The 5,554-nt window shown below is 39.6% G+C and overlaps 1 long non-coding RNA gene and 1 pseudogene across 1 annotated transcript; both read left to right on the forward strand.

Annotated features, from left to right (window-relative positions):
* Positions 1-217: 217 nt before the first annotated feature.
* LOC149494683 (uncharacterized) lies at positions 218-2,173 on the forward strand. The gene is made up of 3 exons (XR_016321882.1): positions 218-343; positions 474-558; positions 1,965-2,173. It is a non-coding gene; the product is annotated as an uncharacterized LOC149494683 (long non-coding RNA).
* A 568-nt stretch (positions 2,174-2,741) lies between these two features.
* LOC149494684 (uncharacterized) lies at positions 2,742-5,122 on the forward strand (annotated as a pseudogene).
* Positions 5,123-5,554: the final 432 nt, after the last annotated feature.

Here is a 5,554-nt window from a genome sequence, read left to right on the forward strand (position 1 = left end):
GACTTTTGTGGAGATAAATAATATTTTGAAGGAATTTAATTGGAGAATATTTGGAGAGAAGACCAAAATACCCTCTAATTTGGAGAAAACACCAAAATACCCCCTTAGTTGCTTTAATAAAGCAACTATCAATTATTGAGCACCAACTTTTGCCTTCTTCTTCTCCATACACGTTTCCTTCTTCTCCTTCTTCTTCTTCTTCTTCTTCTTCATTTTATTCAATTCCTACTTAGTAAACACCCATCCAACTTGATTTAAGGCATAAATCTTAGAGAGTGAAGCTAGAGAAGTAATCTTTGGTGACTAATTTCAAGGAATTTGGTGATTTTCCTACTTGGGTCAAGTAAGTGATTTTATGATAAGTGAATTATTTTTGGATTTAGAGTTGTCTTTTAGCATATACATGCTTAACCATGCTCCAATTACTTCTTTTCTTTGTTTTCTTTGTTTGATTTTGAGTTTCTTCCATGTAGAGGGTGGAGAGCCTTCTAATAAGGATAAAGGCAAGACCAAAGCTTGAGAAGCTTTGATTAAAGCTTGTTAAAGCTTGTTTTGAAGGTTAGTGTTCATAAACACACTTACCTTACTCAAATTTTGATTTTGTGCCTTTATGCTATTATGTGTATATTTTGAGATTTTGTATGAAATGATTGGTTTGTTGAATTTTGGTTGCCATTACATGCTCTTGGATGATGTTTGATGAGTATTTATGTTGTGGTAGACATTTCTACCTTGTATCTTTGTGGTTCATGTTCCTTTCATGGCTCAAGTAAACTGAATTTGGGAAAAACGAGATTTTGAGTGAGATTTAGGACCATTTTTCGGTCCTTTCTAGTTTCCATTTGTGTCTGAGTCCTTCATAAAAGTTGTAGGTCTATCGCTTAGCTTTCCAACCCATCCTCTTGTGTCCAATTTGGAGATATATAACTCAACTTATGGCTAAAACACCCAAACTGACTCTGTTTGTGTCGGGCCACATGCATCACTGACTTCAGTGCCCATTTCGACCACTATAATGACAAGATTAGGTTCTGAGTTCTTCATAAAAGTTGTTGCCCTGTGTCTTGATAATTCTCTCGTTCTGGATTGGTTTAATTTGAGTGTGGGGTTTAGTAGGAATTCAAGAAACAATGGACTTGGTTCTGCTGAATCAGGTCTGGTCTGTCAGTCTGTGTTCCTAGCTTTGTTTTGTTATCTTCCATATTGATCTGGGCTGTGATCCCTTCATAACATTTGTTGGATTTTGTCTTAGCTTTCTAACAACTCTAATTTCATTTAATTTGGAGACCCATAGCTCCGGTTATGTTTTAAAAACACAGCAAAGGTCCATGTTATTTTTATGCTGGAAATTTTCTATGTTAAGTCATTTTGTTTAAGTATGAGAATTTTTATGAATTACTTAAGTTTAAATTAAGTTTTTATTATGAGAAGACTAAAGAAAATGAATTTTATGAGAAATGTTTTTGGGCTCTAATATACTTGGTGTGAATTTGATGCATGATTTGATTTTATTATGTATGATGAGCATGCTCGGCATTTGATGCCATTATGATAAGAAGCTATGATCATATGCTAGGCACGTGGGTGTCTTATGTTAGGGCGGACGCGCTCTATATGTTATGAAAAGGTTGGCGACCTAAGGCCATTATGAATAAGCTATGAAAACTTATCTGCTTCTTTTTCTCCTAAGTGTATGTGAGCCGTTATACAATATTTTTAAGGAAGTGAAATAAATGAGATCACATTATGTTAATAACTCTTAATTTACCACAACTTATTTATGATATCAAATGAATTTCTAAAGCATGATGTGTTGGTGTGCATATGTACTGCATGTTCAAATTTAAAGATTTTATGTATATAAATGATTGTTTTTAAGTATGTTGTCATCACAACATTGGTTTGTTGTGTTTTATGAGCACCACTGAGTTTTATACTCAGCGCGTTGATTTTATCACGCGCAGGTTGGAGATTGTGCTTGCTGCTTAAAGACCTGAAGAGTAGCATCAGAGTTGAAGAGATCTTTTGGTAGTTGATTAGTATTTTATGTAACTAAAAATTTTGGCATGTATAACGATTACATTTTTGGAGACTGTATTATTTCATTTATAACTTAAGCATGTTATTGTAAATTATTTTGGTGTATATATATTGGGAGATAAACTTGGACTTATTTAATGGTTAGAACATTAGAAGTTGATATATTTAAATGAATGTATTGAAGTGATGAATATTATAATGTTATTGAGGAACTATGGAGTTATGAAATTATAGAAGTGCTATTGTGTTGTTATTGGAGTTTGATGGGGTTTGGAGTTTGAATTTGGGAGTGCTTTGTATTCATATGTTTGGCAACTTCTATTTTTAGGGGAAACTCTTGAAGTTTTTCTGTAGGATTCTCCCAAATCATTTTCAAAACAGAATACTATTACTTGCTAAACTTGTGAATACTAAGTCACTTCTAATTCATAATATGATTGTTTGATTTATATGTAGGTTAGGACGGTGCCTCCGGCACCGAATGTGGCATCCACCGTCGGGTCTTTTGGGATCGGGCGGCGGGTGTTACATTTAGTTGTATCAGAGCATAGGTTTAGGCGGTTCTCGGACTATATGCATATATAGGCATTTATCTATTTTGAAGTGAGAGTATGTGTAATTTAAGTTAAATACATGCCATATTGATTTGGTTTGGAACTTCTCTCTGATGCGAACCTTTTGGTCTTTGTAGGAGTTGAGTGATGTCTCAACATCTGTCAGATGAGGAGGTGGATAGTTATGTCCCTCCTATTGGTGGTATTCCTGTTGGTGATGCCACTAGTGGTGTTGTGGGTTCTGATGCAGAGCACGCCTCGAGGGTGGGGCAAGCTGCTGCAGGTCCTGCTGGGCCTAATCAGGATACATTTGTTCAGCAGTTAGTTGCTGCTTTGAGGCAAGCAGCAGGAACTGTTCCCCAGGCTCTAGTTGCTCCAGCCCCTGTTCCAGTTCGTCCCCCTATTAAGAAACTGAGGAAATATGGAGCTGTTGAGTTTATGGGTAGAAAGGATGATGTGGCTTCTGCAGCAGAGTATTGGCTCCAGTCTGTGGAGAGGATATTGGAGCAGATGCAGTGCTCACCTGTAGACAGTTTGGTTTGTGCCACTTCCTTATTGAGAGAGGAAGCTTACCAGTGGTGGGATACTGTATCACGGACAGTTAGTGCTGAGCAGAGGACTTGGGACTTCTTTCTTTCTGAGTTCAGACAGAAATATATTGGGGAGCTTTACATTGACCAACGTAAAGCAGAGTTTTTAGCATTAAAACAGGGCAGAATGTCTGTGGCTGAATATGAGAGAGAGTTCATCCGGTTGAGCAGGTATGCTACTGAGATGATTCCTACTGAGTCTGATAGATGCAAGCGCTTCAGGAAAGGCTTGCATGATGAATATCGCATGCATCTAGTTGCTCATCCTCATACATCATTGTCTTCCCTAGTGAAGGCAGCTTTAGAGCTTGAGGAAGTGAGGAATGAGCAGCAGGTTAGGAGGCAACGGAGTCAGCAGGGTCAACAAAAGAGGGTTTAGGGTATGGTATCTGGACAGACTTCTGGGGCTCAGTCTAGTAGTAAGAGGCACAGGGGTCCATCACAGACCTGGTCTAGACCGATTCAGAGACATGGACAGGGTACTCATGGCAGAGTAGCTCCACAGACCACATCTGTTGCTAGTGGTGGAGGTGCTACATGGATTGATATTCCGCCATGTCCTCAGTGTGGAAAGAAGCATCCCGGGGTTTGTAGGAGATTTTCTGGGGCATGCTTTCGATGTGGGTCTACAGAGCATTTGCTTCGAGACTGCCCTATGACTTTGGCTAGTGCAGCTCCTCAGGTAGGGAAGTCGGCTCCTTATGTTTCGAGAGGCAGAGGCAGAGGCCGTGGTGATGCAGGAGGCACTGGGAGTCAGAGGCCAGTTTCAGAGACAGTGGAAAAACTTGAGTCCAGAGCACCTGCTAGAGCGTATGATATCCGGACTAGGGAGGAGCAGGATGCCCTAGACGTTATCATTGGTACATTCTCTCTCTTTGATATTTCTGTATATGCTTTGATTGATCCTGGCTCTACTCATTCATATTTAGGCATGCATGTGGGTAGATTGGGTAATATGCATGCTGATATGTTAGAGCATAGTATTGAGGTTACTAATCCCTTAGGTCATAGTGTCGTAGTTAATCGGGTGTATAGAGATTGTCCATTGGTAATCTATGGCCATGTGTTTCTGGGAGATCTAATAGAGTTGCCTTTCTGGGAGTTTGATGTGATCTTGGGTATGGATTGGTTATCTAGACATGGAGTTATGATTGATTGTAGACTTAAGAGGATTACACTCCAGACTTCATCTGTTGAGGAGATTGTAGTTGTGGGTGAGAGGTCGGATTACCTCTCTAATGTTATTTCTGCTTCTACTGCTAGAAGATTGATCCAGCATGGTTGTGAGGCCTACTTAGCCTGTGTACTTGCTCCAGAGTCAGAATCTCCTAGTGTCCATGATATACCCACAGTATGTGATTTTCCGGATGTGTTTCCAGAGGAGTTGCCTGGTTTACCTCCTGAGAGAGAGGTTGAATTTGGTATTAAGGTTATGCCTGGTACTGCACCGATATCCATTGCTCCATATCGGATGGCGCCTGCTGAGTTGAAAGAGTTGAAGATACAGATTCAGGAATTGCTTGATAAGGGGTTTATTCGTCCTAGTGTATCTCCGTGGGGTGCTCCAGTATTGTTTGTAAAGAAGAAGGATGGATCCCTTAGATTGTGTATTGATTACAGACAACTTAACAAAGTTACTGTGAAGAATCGGTATCCATTGCCTCAGATAGATGATTTGTTTGATCAGTTGAGAGGAGCTAGTGTATTCTCGAAGATAGATCTGAGATTAGGTTATCATCAGCTAAGGGTGAAGGCATCAGATGTACCTAAGACTGCTTTCAGGACACGCTACGGTCACTATGAGTTCTTGGTAATGCCGTTTGGTTTGACTAACGCTCCTGCAGTGTTCATGGATTTGATGAATCGGATCTTTCATCCTTATTTAGATTAGTTTGTGGTTGTGTTCATCGATGAAATCTTGGTATATTCTCAGACTAGAGAGGATCATGATCACCATTTGAGAATTGTACTTCAGATATTGAGAGAGAGACAGTTGTATGCTAAGCTGAGTAAGTGTGAATTCTGGTTGTCTGAGATTGCTTTCTTGGGTCACATTATTTCTGTTGAGGGTATTAGAGTTGATCCAAAGAAGATAGAGGCAGTGCTTGAATGGAAGCCACCTAAGAATGTGACAGAGATTCGGAGTTTCTTAGGATTGGCTAGTTATTATAGAAGATTTGTCAAGGGATTTTCTCTCATTGCGGCTCCTTTGACTAGGCTTCTTCAAAAAGATGTCAGATTCGAGTGGAATGATAAATGTCAGAATAGTTTTGCGAAGCTTAAGATGATGCTTACTGAGGCTCCAGTGTTGACACAGCCAGTTTCGGGTAAACCGTATGATGTGTATAGTGATGCTTCACATAATGGATT

Source organism: Jatropha curcas, chromosome 7 (genome assembly GCF_041381405.1).
Source record: "Jatropha curcas cultivar XTBG-Jc1 chromosome 7, XTBG_Jcur_1.0, whole genome shotgun sequence".
NCBI lineage: Eukaryota > Viridiplantae > Streptophyta > Magnoliopsida > Malpighiales > Euphorbiaceae > Jatropha > Jatropha curcas.